Source organism: Dipodomys spectabilis, unplaced genomic scaffold (genome assembly GCF_019054845.1).
Source record: "Dipodomys spectabilis isolate Male_0828 unplaced genomic scaffold, ASM1905484v1 ptg000207l, whole genome shotgun sequence".
Lineage (NCBI taxonomy): Eukaryota > Metazoa > Chordata > Mammalia > Rodentia > Heteromyidae > Dipodomys > Dipodomys spectabilis.
This window is the reverse complement of record NW_024870884.1, coordinates 3,682,195-3,696,982: the sequence shown is the minus strand read 5'-3', so window position 1 is coordinate 3,696,982 and position 14,788 is coordinate 3,682,195. Positions and strand designations below refer to the sequence as shown.

At 38.4% G+C, this 14,788-nt stretch overlaps 1 protein-coding gene across 5 annotated transcripts in view; it reads left to right on the top strand.

Annotated features, from left to right (window-relative positions):
* Fam13c (family with sequence similarity 13 member C) overlaps positions 1-14,788 on the top strand; it is a 102,774-nt gene that overhangs the window by 39,160 nt on the left and 48,826 nt on the right. The gene's annotated exons all lie outside the window — the stretch shown is intronic.

The following is a 14,788-nucleotide window of genomic DNA, read 5'->3' as shown; positions in this document are numbered from 1 at the left end:
GTAAAAGTAAGTAATATACTGTACAGCATGCTATATCACAGGCCAGATTTGGTATCATATATATATAGAGAGAGAGAGCACATAGGAAAAGAGAGCACATAGCATACATGTATGTGTATATCATAAACATACATATTATATAGAGAAATATCTACTATACAGACACATTTGCCTTGCAGAGTGTCTCAAAATTTTTTTTTTTTTGGGGTCCGGTCGTGGGGCATGAACTCTGGGCCTGGGAGCTGTCCCTCAGCTCTTCAGCTCAAGGCCAGCGCTCTACCACTTGAGCCACAGCTCCACTTCCGGCTTTTTTCTTTTTGCTTATGTGGTGCTGAGGAATCGAACCCAGGGCCTCAGGCATGCAAGGCAAGCGCTTTACCACTGAGCCATCTTCCCAGCCCCTGTCTCAAAATTTTTGACTGAATATTTAGGAATGAAGCATTTTTAGAGTTTTGATTTTGGAAAAATTTGAAGATGGGCTACCATTGAGCCTACATTCCTAAAAGTCAGAAATCAGCTGGAGGGCATTTCTCTAATTTTTTTTCACACTAGCTTTCCCCATTTATTTATACTTCTGCCTGACATTTGATTTATAATGCCTGTTTTAATCCTTTACATCTCAGCAACTGCGCATCCTGGAAGCTGGCTGAAACTGGCTCCTAAAATGGTGTTGGCCGATAATGTTTACCTTTCAGCTAGGGCCTTCTGTGCCTGTGAGCGGAGGGTATTATACTATATCACGAGCATCAATATCTGGTGCTTTTGAATATTTGTAAAATTATAGAATCATATTTAGTTAGAACTTGAAGAAGCCTTAGTAGTGATTTAATACAACTCTCTCATTTTCTAGCTTGGCACTCAATGAGGCTCTGATTTGCTTATATTCCCACTTTCCTTGGTAATAGAACCTAGAGAAGCACCATCAGTCTGTTTAGAGAAGCTACTTGATGAATATGTATCAGTCTGACTGATTTTATCACTAGAGCCAGTGCCAGTGCTGTAAATCCTCAAAGGGGAATATATAAATGTTAGAGAATACTAATAAGGTTTTTTTTAAAAAAAAACTTAGCTAAGTAAATTTACTTTTGAGAGTAATTAACTCACTCATTTAAAATATTGTATTAAAATTTATGACAGAATTAAACCTTTAATATCATTATGGACCACCTCTGTATAAAAGGGAGCTATTTCATTGCATTGTCTTATTACTAATTAGGTTGGTGGTTACATTTGCAAGTTCTAGTTCATTGACTTCTTTATCTGGAAGTCCCCTGCTAGATGGGGTTGAAGACCCTTAGGAAGAATAATGGCCTTTGTTGGCTTCCATTATTTTTGTAATATTCCAGATGAAAGGAAAAGCTGGAAGCTTTGTTGCTTTATAGAAAGTGGAAGTCTTTCTTTTTTCCTTTTCTTTCTTTCTTTCTGTCTTTCTTTTTTTTTTCTTTTTGGCTACAATTTTTCCACGGGGGAAAAATCCTTTTATCTTTTATTTTGAGACAACTCAAGTGTGTGTGTGTGTGTGTGTGTGTGTGTGTGTGTGTTGTTAACTGTTTCTTATTGAAATGCATTTCATAGAAGTAGGTAGAGTCTTAATAAGTTCTGCACAAAAGAGAAAAAAATACTAACAGCCAGAATGAACAAATATAAACACCCAGAGATTTTTACATAGGACATTTTTACAAGGACATGATCTACTTTGAGCTCTCCATGTTTTTCTTCCTCATTAGTGTGCTCCTAGGTTTCCTTTTTTTTTTTTAATGTGGGGGCAGACAATGTTTTGACAATGTTTTGAGCTTTCTTAATATATAGCCAGATAATGAGTAGGGGTTTCAACATAGCTTAGAGTATATTGCACAGGAAGGAAACCTTATAATCATAGTTCTTATTTGTTGCCGTTCACTACTTACTCCCCACCAAGGACACAGAAACAACTTGATGAAATGAAAAAAATATATGTTTGAATTAAAAAATTCAGGATTTTGTCTCAAGTGACCTTGGTCATTTCACTCAAATTCTTAGTCTGTTTTCTAATGTAAGGAATTGGGGATCAAGTGATTTCTTACTTTCTTTTTTGTCCATTGTGGGGCTTGAACTCTGGGCCCATGCACTGTCCCTGAGTTCAAGGCTAGTGCTTTCCACTTGAGCCACAGTGCCACTTCCCGTTTCCTGTTGGTAAGAGATAAGAGTCTCAGGGACTTTCCCACCCAGGCTGGCTTTGAATTGTGATTCTCAGATCTCAAACTCCTGAGTAGCTAGGATTACAGGCATGAGCCACCAGCGCCCGGCGCAAGCGATTTCTAAATCCCCTTTTGACTTCTAACACTAAAAATGCTCAAGAATTCAGATGTTTGGAGGAACAGACACAAGTAGACTTCAAGAATACAATTCTTTTTTTTTTGGTCCAGTCGTGGGGCCTGAACTCTGGGCCTGGGCACTGTCCCTCAGCTCTTCAGCTCAAGGCTAGCGCTCTACCACTTGAGCCACAGCGCCACTTCCAGCTTTTTTTCTTTTTGCTTATGTGGTGCTGAGGAATGGAACCCAGGGCCTCCTGCATGCAAGGCAAGCGCTCTACCACTGAGCCACCTTCCCAGCCCCAAGAATACAATTCTTAAAAAATAAAAATAATTCCTCGCCCTGCTGTCAATATCAAAAATGCTAACTAAATCCTGAAAAAAGGGCACAAGCCCCATTGTTTGGAAAATAAATCTCTCCTCTTCCTCCTCCTCCTCTTTTAAACCTCCAGCTCCTCCACCCTCCCCTTCCCCTTCTTCTCTGGAATCTGTCCTTGACTATTTGATAAATGTTATTAACTTTCATCTGATAACCAGGCATAAGGATAAAAGGAAAGCTCAGAGAGATGCTTTCGTTAATAATTTTATGTAAAACAATTGGGAATACAAAAAAATCCCAAGAACAAGAAATTTTTGTAATTTTGCCACCTATACAAAACCACTGTTAGCATTTAGTGTACTTTCTTTTGTTGTTACTATTGTTTTAATGTCAGCGTAAAAAGGAAGTGCGTTTGAAAAGGGCTTCCTGATGCACTGAAGCCTGGATCTGCTAGGAACACTCTTGATTTCAGTTTTCTTATTCAGTATAAGATCAGAAAACTGTGCACTGCAGAGATAGGTTCATTGTTACAAAGTGAGTTCATTGGTGGCTAAAGTGAACAACTTTAACTCCCCATAACAAGGTTTGGTGTCAGATTCCTGTGTGAGAAATATTTCTAAGAGACAAAACAGAAAACATTGTCCTTAACATCTGCATATCTTGGAAAGCTTCTTGGCTTAACTTGGATTAGATTTAAGTCATGGAATAATAATTGTAGGAGACAGCACATATACACATAAGTTTAATTTATCAGCTGGCTAAGTGTTCAGCATTCCTAAGGCCATTAGAATGAGTCAATGCTTTAACTTTTAATCTTCTCAATGAGGTGATGATGACATTTGTACTTCGGTTATAAATATTAGTCAACAAATTCGATAACATAACTGGCTGTCACCCCTTTCTATGTATTTTTTTCTCTTCCATCTTTATTCAGTGCAGGACTAGAAGTGTTGAATTAAATTTATATATGAATTTATAAAATGCATTGCTATGAAACTTGTTGACCCACTTAATATATTTACCATGTTATAAAATACTTTATGTTATAATCAATGGCTGTAAATTATTCCATGCTGAGGATATACCATCATTGACTTGGCCATGTGCTTGATTACTTGGTTATTTAGGATTACTATAGTATTTGTAGATGTTGTTGCAGTAAGAATCTTTTAAGCAATAACTTTTATTTATATTATAATATCCTTCATTTGTGCCAAAGGGTCAAAACTGTCTATGCGTAGGGTTTAAAAAAGTTAACCAACACTTGACTTAAAATGTAAGTTTTTCAGACAGTGGAAGAAGATAGGGATACAATGGTATTGAAAAAACCAGGTAGAATGTGAATGTATCTGTGTGTGTGTGTGTGTGTGTGTGTGTGTGTGTGTGTGTGTGTGTGTTAGAAAAGTAAGATAGTGGCTCTGAGTGGAATGTCTGAGACCATTCAATTCTATTTCTTCTCTCCTAATTGTATACTCAATAGATATTCCTACTCTCTGTACGTATAGCTTAGTGGCTATACACATTTGAGGCCCATGGTTGGATTCTCAGTATCATAAATGAAATACAAAAGTATTGCAAAGTCTGTGTATTGCTGTGATATCAATGGTGAGGGTAATGAATATTTATAAATATTAATTACTCACCTGTCATTGAATTTATGCCCATCACTTCTGTTTCTCTGTGTCACTCACTGCATCTGCCCTTGAGATAAGTCTTCATTTGTGTGACTAGTTTGTTTTCTCTTTGCCTTTCTGTAAGGTCCAGAAACACAGTGATTTTGTCTATTTCGCCACAATATTCACTCTTACTTTTAAGTTCTTCTTGAAAGCAGACCCTAAGACGGAGGAGGGATTGGATGCCAGGAGATTGTCCCAGGAAACAGGAAATTGGAAAGGCAGAAGACTACACATGTGTAATGTCGCACGCTTTTATTGAGGTCCCTTGAAGGAACTGTGTGGAAACTTATCCTCTTCATCATTTACCCACACATTCTGTTTTTCATTGACAGGGGCATTGACTCTATCACAACTTACAGGTTCAGAGAGCAAGCTCTGTGTGGCACAAATATCATGAGGCACACAAGTAGAGTGATTTGGCAGGTGCTTAACGTGGGAGGATGCAAGTGGGCAGAACTGTCCATGAAGATAATGCATTGGCTGGGACCACTCTATCTCATGTGTGAGCCCTGCCTGACACCAGGATCAGGTTTTGGTGATTATTTACTAATGAGTGGAGTGAATGAGTAAGTGATGAAGGAAAATTGCTTTGTAGCCTGCTCGGGAAACCAAGTGCTACAATGACTGTTACTATTCATAATGCATTATTAGGGTGCCTGCTCTCAATCCCCATAAACAATCTTGCTGGATTCTTATGTCCTTTATATCATTTCCCAAACTCTTCCTCTCTGTGCAGGCCTAGTGGGCTTGCCTTGATCACCTACTCTCTAAGCCTTGGTGTTTCTGTTTTGTGCTAGCCCACCGAAATAAGGTACAGTACCAATGCCCAGGAAGCTGGGCTGTCTTGTGCTTGGGGTTTCTTGTAGCATCTCAATTCTAGCCTTCCCATCTTTAGTAATGTACTCATAGAAGTCCAGGCTAGGTCATTCCTATACTTAAGTCCTTAATCATGATCATGCCTTTCAGATGTCTTCTGTAAGACAATTGCCCTTGGATTCTCAATTCAGAGAGTCCCCTGGAGTGCTTGCTAATTACACCTTTACCATTCTGCTTCTCTGGAAATTCTGATTCTGCAAGTGTGAATTAGGGTCCAGGAATCTGTTTTTTTTTGGTCCAGTTGTGGGGCCTGAACTCTGGGCCTGAGCACTGTCCCTCAGCTCTTCAGCTCAAGGCTAGTGCCCTACCACCTGAGCCACAGTGCCACTTCCGGCTTTTTTCTTTTTCTTATGTGGTGCTGAGGAATCGAACCCAGGGCCTCAGGCATACAAGGCAAGCGCTCTACCACTGAGCCAACTTGCCAGCCCCAGGAATCTGTTTTACTAATATAATTGTAAGGTGGGAGGTAGAGGTCAGGTGGGACTTGGGTCCCAGCTAACAGAGGTGGGGTCTGTGATTGGGGATCAACATTCTGCTCCTAGCAGAATGGGAGCAGTATGGGAGTTCATTGACCAAGAAAAATGGACACATGAGTTGGAAATCAGTTTGTGAATGTCTGTTTGATGTCTGTCAGTGTCTCTTGGGCATTGTTTCAACCTGTATGCCTCAGTTTCTTTGTCTTTCAAGTTGGCTATCTGATATTTGACCTCATCCTTTAGCATAGAGATTTGGTCAATTATAAGTGAGACAATGTCTTCATTGTGCCTTATATTTACTGGTATTGGGGGATGTTAATGTTGCTAATAATAGCACCAGGATTTATTGGCATCTTGTCTGTGTCTGCATATAGAACTATTGTTTTGATTTCAAGAATCGTTTGCTCAGAGAGTTAATCTCTTGGGCTTTACCTTTTGTTTTCACAAGCGTTTCAGGAAACAACAGTGAAAACAGCAGCCAGCAGTCATCCGGGTATACATTAGTGTATTGCGAGTGTTGCTTTCTGAAACAGAGGCTCAGTTTAATGCAGTGGAATACATTAACTCTTCTGATATGGCATGAGGTTGCCGCGGATATGCCTCAAGGCCCTGATTCCATATGAAACATTCCAAAGTATGCTAAATCCTTCTTTATTCTTTCTGATTTGTTTATTAAAATTAATTTTCTAAATTAGTCACTTGGAAATCTTCAGCTGGTCTTCTCAGGGAATGAATATATTTGCTGATGAGAATGAGGGTCATTTCATCTTTCATGCTCTGCTAGTATGCTAGGCGAGATGTAGGAAGGAGTGTCAATTGTGTACATACTCAGAGATACATCAGAATTGGAAGCTGTCTATAATCATAGGATGAGTGGTTCATTTTTGTATTATTGTCTTTAAGTAGGCATACAAAGGAGTTGCCATTTAGCAAAGCAGTTTATGAATATAATATATCTTGATCAACCCATCCCTTACCAACCCCTTCTGTCACTTCTTAATTTTGTAGGATTATTTAAAGATTCTTGTCTCCATTCTTGTCTCCTCTTCATTCCTCTATCCCTTTCCTCTTGATCCCACCCCACCCCTTTCGCGTCTGCCTCCTGGTGTTTTATTTTGCTGAACATTGATTTTTGTTTTCTAAGGGATTACACTATTTGAGGTCTCCCTTGAATCTATGGCATTTCAGTTAATACACTGTATACACTTGAATACCATCAATGTATTTATTTAGGAGTTTGTAAGCTAAATCTGGCTTTCACATATGAGGGCTCCTTTGTCTCTGGCTGACTGACTTCACTTAACATAATTTTTTCCAGATCCTTCCATTTCTTTACAAAAGGTACAACATCATTCTTTCTAATGGATGAGTAAAATTCCATTGTGTATAGCTCCCACATTTTCTTGATCTGAGGACAAATGTTTTATTACTTCATAACCTATGGTAAAATTGGCTTTAGAGATACAAAGTTAAACACAACTGATATGCCCGCTGTACCACAGATATTACAATCATGAGAGAAAAACAATTAAAAAGTAGAAGATTAGGTAAGTTCAGTAGGATCTTATTAAAGGGAAACTTGGTTAGAAGGTTACCTGGTAGGTAAAGGATGAATTAGGAGAGAGAGTGGATTAAGAAGAACACGATGGGCACAAGGGCAGACTATCTGAAGGTATAAACTGGAAAGGAGCAAGGTTGTTTCTGAGGAACTGAGAGTCTGCCAGCATCATCAGAGAGAAAGGAGCATGATCCAAGTAGAGTTTGAACAGTTTGGTCTTCAAGACGTCAGAAGATACTTTGGGAATTTGGTGTAGTGAGTACCAAATTCTGGTGGAGGAATCGTCTGGGGAGGGTAAAGGGGAGGTAGGTAGACTAGGGAGAAAGAAACTTGTCATCTAGATAGTTCAAATGAGAGATGATGTTGGTGGCTTGACCTAAAATGGCAGTTGTGGAGATGGCAGGGAAGAGACAGATGAGAAAATTATTTTGGATAAGAAATTGAAGGTTAAAAAAAATTAGTCATTGGACTTGAGGAATCTGAACTGTTCCGATGACTCTCAAGTGCCTCCCAAGAGTCGCTGGCAAGATGGGAGGCTTCTCACTGAGAGGGAATATTTACCTCTGCTAATTTAATCATAGTTAAAACGTTGATATAAAAATAAAATCCTAGGCTAAAAGATGGCTTTCTCAAAAATTATCACATCCTGTGGTTTAAAACTGTCCTTAGGCCAAACAAAACATTTTAATGCTTACTTGTTTTTTTTTTTCTGTTTTGAATTATTCCATTACCCTTCCCAAGAGAGCTCCACTGTGGGGTGACTCAGCACTGGGTTTAGGGCTCCAGCATTATTGGAGACATCAACCGTTTTTAGACAAGTTATTCTTCTGTTGGCTTTCCACAAATTCTCAACCAGAGAATACAGGGAGACACTTTTTAATATCACCACACAGCTAAACCTTGGGTTTCTCTGCTGAAGAGTTATTATTTTGGATTGCCTAGTGGTGAGGAAGGCGGGTAGCAGTAGCAGGGGAGGTGATTATGGTGGCAACACTGTTGCTTTGGTGGCAAGGGTGGTAGGATAGCTTGTGGTTATGGTGTTTGTGATGGTGATGTTGGTACCAGTACTGAAGCCAAGGAATATAAACTGTATCTTCCATTGCCTAGGCAAGATCTAGAGGGCAAACTTACAATGAAGTTGGCAGAGTACTCTGGATGGCTTACTCATCTTTGCCCTTTCAGAAGCATTCATTTGATATAGATGTTATTGCTGTGGTCGGTGGCAGGTAATGAGGATTGGAGGGACTGTTTCATGTGAATCAGTTTTTGAATGTAAGCCAGCTTCCTGGCAGGACTGCACATGGTTTGAGCAACATCTTTAAAGATATGAGAAAGAAAAATTCCAGACAGTTCACTAGTGTTCTGGTTCTCCTCAATTTATGTTAAACTTTCCCAGTGAGAAACCTCTGTTTGCATTTTGTCTTCTACCAGGACCATTATTTTTCTTAATCCAGTGCTGTCATTCCCATTGTTTCTAGGTGAATAATACTCTGTAGCATTGGGCAATTCTCCTTGTAGGCCCTGTTCCCAGTGCTTTGCTTTTTGTTGTTGTTGTTCATAGTACGGAGTGTCCAGCGAATCATAGATCATTACTAGTTTATGTCTTCTGTTCTATCTCCTTTCATGAGAACACACATGCCAGGAAGGCAGATTTTGTTTCATTTATTCTTTTATTCTCAATACCTTCAATATATCTGGCACATGGTTAATTCTTAAGAAGTATGTGCTATATGAATGATGATATTGTTTAGTTTCCAGTTAAAAACATTCTCAATTCACAGGCTGGTTTATAGGAGATGAACGTGGCATCAAGCCGTCTGATGGTCCATTGTGTAGGGATTGGTCATGTGAGGCCTTGCTTTCCTAAGAGTCATTGATACTCAGCAGATGGCCCAGACCTTCCTAAATTTGACAATGGCTATAAAGTGATTGCAGAAGATAACCACTCAAGATAAAGGACATAGGCACAAAATAAAGAAGTCTGGGATGCTTAGTCTATCTTTTTCCAGTTAATTTATAGATCCATGTAAGAAGTCAATGTTTCTGTATGCTGATACTCAATTTGCTCCAATGCCCTCAAGGCTGTGTATTTATTACTTTTCTCCTCTGCTTAATATTATACTTCCTGCCAGGAGCCAGTGACTCACGCTTGTAATCCTAGCTTCTCAGGATGCTGAGATCTGAGGATCACAGTTTGAAGCCAGCCCAAGCAAAAAAGTCTGTTAGACTCTCATCTCAAATAAACTATAAAGAAAAAGTCAGAAGGAGTGCTATGACTTAAATAGTAGAATGCTAGCCTTGAGCATAGTCATAGACAGTGCCCAGGCCCTGAGTTCAAACCCCAGGGATGGCAAAGAAAAAAATTCACTTCCTTAACCCAGAAATGAACCCACAGACCTATAGCCACCTAATCTTTGATAAGGGATCTAAAAAATAGAATGGAAGAAAGACAGCCTCTTCAGTAAATGGTGTTGACAAAAGTGGTTAATCACCTGTAGAAAACTAAAGCTAGATCTGCATATATATATATATATATATATATTTCCCTGCACCAGAATCAACTCCAAATGGATCAAAGACCTCAGAGTCAAAGCAGACACTCTGAAAACATTACAGGAAGGAATAGGAGAAACCCTTGGTCTCCTTGGCACAGGCCAAAATTTTCTCAGTAGAGACCCAGAAACACAACAAATCAAAGAAAGGTTGGACAAATGGGATTGCATGAAATTGCAGAGCTTCTGCATGACAAAGGACATAGCTAGCAAGATCAATAAAAAGCCCACAGATTGGGAGAAAATCTTCATTAGCCATATAGTGGACAAGGGTCTCATATCTAAAATATACTTGGAACTCAAAAATTAAATCCCCCAACAACAAATCCTCAAAGAAACAACTGCCAATAAATAAATGGGCTAAAGACTTACAGAGAAACTTCTCTGAAGAGGAAATAAGAATGGCCAATAGACATATGAACAAATGCTCAACCTTCCTAGCCATAAAAGAAATGCAAATCAAACAATATTGAGATACCACCTCACCCCAGTTAGAATGGCTAGAATCAAGAACTCTAATAACAACAGATGCTGGAGGGGATGTGGACAGAAGGGAACCCTATTGCATTGTTGGTGGGAGTGTAAACTTGTTCAACCACTTTGGAAAGTAGTATGGAGGTTCCTCAAAAGACTCCACATAGAGCTCCCCTATGACCCAGTAATCCCACTTTTGGGCATTTACCCAAATGATCACAAACAAGACCACACTAAAGCTACCAGCACAACTATGTTTATTGCAGCATTATTTACCATAGCTAAGATATGGAACCAACCCAGATGCCCCTCAGTAGATGAATGGATCAAGAAAATGTGGTATATATACACAATGGAATTCTATGCCTCTGTCAGAAAGAATGACATTGCCCCATTTCTTAGGAAATGGAAAGACTTGGAAAAAATTATATTAAGCCAGGCCCAAAGAAACATAGGTCCCATGGTTTCCCTTATTTGCAATAACTAGTATATGTCTAGAACAAGCAGAAAAGGTCAAAATCTATGTACATATGACTAGATAAGATGATGTTAAAGGAAATGAACCCAAAAATAGGGACAAAAGTGGTTTTTTTCTTTCTTGCTATTGTTTATAACATATTTAAAATGTAGCATGGGATTTTTCTGTTTCTTTAGTATGTTCTTCCCCCACAGTATAACCCCTGGTTTCACTGTATTTGATGTCAGGGCCCTGCATCTTGTATATAAACTTCTCTAATTTGAGGAGAGGAAGGGAAAATAAACAAAATGCTTAAATAGGGATACAGACTGACCCATTGTAACAATGAGATGCACAAGACACTACATTGAAAATGATGGGAAGGCAAAACAAAGGAGGAGGCAACAATGCTTGATAAGAAATGTACTCATTATCTTGCCCATGTAATTGTAACCCCTCTATATGGTATTTTCACAATTAAAAAAGAAAATGAACTTTACAATATAGGCAGAGGATGGGGGGAGGGAAGGGATGGGATGGTAGGGGAAAAACAAAGGAGGAGGCAACAATGCTTTATAAGAAATGTACTCATTACCTTGCTCATGTAACTGTAACCCTCTGTACAGTATTTTTACAATAAAAACATATTAAAAATTCACTTTCCTATGGTATAGATTCTTATGATCATTATCTCCCCAACACAGTACCAAGTACTTTTTAACTATTCATATAGTTAACAAACTAAAATATCTTTGGTGTTTTAGACTAGTTCTCAATTTGTTCTGGTGGTTTATCTAGTAGTTAATAGTATTCTTTTCTTCTGTGAGATTATATACTTATTACAATTAGGCTATTTTCTGCATCTCTATAATATATACTAATTTTTTGGTACTAGCCCCAGGGCTTGAATTCAGGGTGTAGGCACTGTCCCTGAGCTTCTTTTGCTCAAGGCTAGTAGTCTACCACTTGAGCCACAGAGCCACTTCCGACTTTTTCTGTTTATGTGATATTGAGGAATTGAAACCAGAGCTTCATGCATGTTAGGCAAACACTCTACCACTAAGCCACATTTCCAACCCTATATGCTGTTGTTTTTTTTTTAAATAAAGTTTATTTCTGTATCCTTCTATTAATATTTTCCATTTGTTTTATTTGTTTTACTATCTGTGTCCACTTACTAACAGAGAGCTAAGACCAAAGCGTTAGAAACATTTATATTATACAGGACTATGAATTCAAGCCCTGTTACATCTACAAACAAAACAAACTAAAAGTACCATATTTCCATCTCCAGGTGCTACCATAATTCTATGGAAATGTAGTTTGAGAATCACTGTGGGTGACAAAGAAATTAAGAACCATGCTAACTTTTGGATGTAATGAGTAGCAAATCCCCAAGAGACCTTTTGCTTATTTTGTGGACAAGAGCTATTTCATATTTTCTAATGCTCTGAAATCACCAGGTCAGTGGCTGAGCAGACTGATGAGCATAAGAGGGGTGGAGTTAGAAGTTTTATAGCTCACTTCCTCTTTTCTCTGGGCAATTCGTGCCTCAGTTGTCCCTTGTCACACTCCAGAAGGAAATTCTGGTTTGTTTAGCAGTGAAAGGCTTTACTCTCACCCTCTCAATTTTCCTTCTTTCTTTTTTTATTGTGAAAATACCATACAGAGGGGTTACAATTACATGGGCAAGATAATTACATTTCTTATCAAGCATTGTTGCCTCCTCCTTTGTTTCTCCTTCCCATCCCTTCCCATCCTTTCCTCCACTCCCCACCCAATCTTCCTCCCCCCACCAAAGTTGTAAAGTTCGTTTTTCGTCATAACGTCTTGTACATCTCATTGTTGCAATGGGTCCACCTTCCCCTCCACAAATTATACCAACATCAAATACAATGAAAGCAGGGGTTATACCCTGGGGGAGGGACATACAAAGCAACAAAGAAATATCTTATAAATATGTTAGAAACAATCACAAGAAAGAAAAACCATTTGAATACATATCGTGGGGTTCATTTTGCCTAACATCAACTTGTCTGACTGTTTCTGCTTGTCTCAGACATATACTAGCTATTGCAAATAAGGGAAACCATGGGGCCTATGTTTTTTGGGGCCTGGCTTACTTCACTTAATATAATTTTTTCCCAAGTCTTTCCATTTCCTAAGAAATAGGGCAATGTCATTCTTTCTGACAGAGGCATAGAATTCCATTGTGTATATATACCACATTTTCTTTTTTTTTTTTTTTTTTTACATGAAAGATTTTAATGATGAAATTAAATATTAAAAAATTAAATATAAGAATGGTATGCTTCAAAAATGATTAGCTTCATTGTTTTCTAGGCTCTCTTTTTTTTTTTTTTTTTTTTCATTTTCTTTTTTTTTTTTTTTTTTAATTTTATTTTATTTTACTTGAGAACATACTGTACAGAGGGGTTACAATTACATGGGCAGGATAATGCATACATTTCTTACCAAGCATTGCAGCCTCCTCCTTTGTTTACCCTTCACCTCCCTTCCCAGCCTCCCCCCTCCCTCCCACCCAATCATACCCCCCCCCCACCGACATTGTAAAGCTGGTTTTGACATGACATTTTGTACTTCTCATTGTTGCAACAGGTCCACCTGAATCCTTAAACGACTTGTTTGTCCCCATCTCCTCCACATGTTATACTGACATCAAATATAGTGAAAGCGGGGGTTACACTGTGGGGGAGGGACATACAAAGCAACAAAGAAATAATCTTATAAATGCGTTAGAAACACATGCATGAAAGAAACAAAAACATTAAAATACATATTTGAGGTTTCATTTTCCTAACATCACATTATCTGACTTTTTCCGCTTGACTCATACCTATACTAGATATTGCAAATAAGGGAAACCATGGGACCTATGTTTCTTTGGGCCTGGCTTACTTCACTTAATATAATTTTTTCCAAGCCTTTCCATTTCCTAACAAATGGGGAAATGTCATTCTTTCTGATGGAGGCATAGAATTCCATTGTGTATATATACCACATTTTCTTGATCCATTCATCTACTGAGGGGCATCTGGGTTGGTTCCATATCTTAGCTATGGTAAATAATGCTGCAATAAACATAGTTGTGTTGGTAGCTTTAGTGTGGTCTTGTTTGTGATCATTTGGGTAAATGCCCAAAAGTGGGATTACTGGGTCATAGGGGAGCTCTATGTGGAGTCTTTTGAGGAACCTCCATACTACTTTCCAAAGTGGTTGAACAAGTTTACACTCCCACCAACAATGCAATAGGGTTCCCTTCTGTCCACATCCCCTCCAGCGTCTGTTATTAGTAGAGTTCTTGATTCTAGCCATTCTAACTGGAGTGAGGTGGTATCTCAATGTTGTTTTGATTTGCATTTCTTTTATGGCTAGAGAGGTTGAGCATTTCTTCATGTGTCTATTGGCCATCCTTCTTTCCTCTTCAGAGAAGTTTCTCTTTAAGTCCTTAGCCCACTTATTTATTGGGCAGTTGTTTCTTTGAGGATTTGTTGTTGGGGGATTTAATTTTTGAGTTCCAAGTATATTTTAGATATGAGACACTTGTCCATTGTATGGCTAGTGAAGATCTTCTCTCAATCTGTGGGCTTTTTATTGATCTTGTAGCTATGTCCTTAGCCATGCAGAAGCTCTGCAATTTCACGTAATCTCCTTTGCCTTTCTTTGATTTGTTGTGTTTCTGGGTCTCTATTGAGAAAATTTCGGCCTGTGCCAAGTAGACCTAGGGTTTCTCCTATTCCATCCTGTAATGTTTTCACAGTGTCTGCTTTGACTCCGAGGTCTTTGATCTATTTGGAGTTGATTCTTGTGCAGGGTGCTATATTAAGATCACCTCTCAATTTTCTTGTGTTTTGCATTAGAAGCAATTATTTGCATAGTTAGCAGAGGCCATGGCTTGAAGGAATTTTCATTCTTTAGAATGTTTTGAAGAAGTTGGGCATATTGCATTTTTAAGTGTACAATTCTAAATGCAGAATGGCAGGTAGAAATCATTAATCCTGTTCTTCATTCAGAGAAAATAATATATGTATCTTCAAGGTTCAAGAATAAAAATTATGAAAAAATATTCTCCAATATCTTTTTAATAA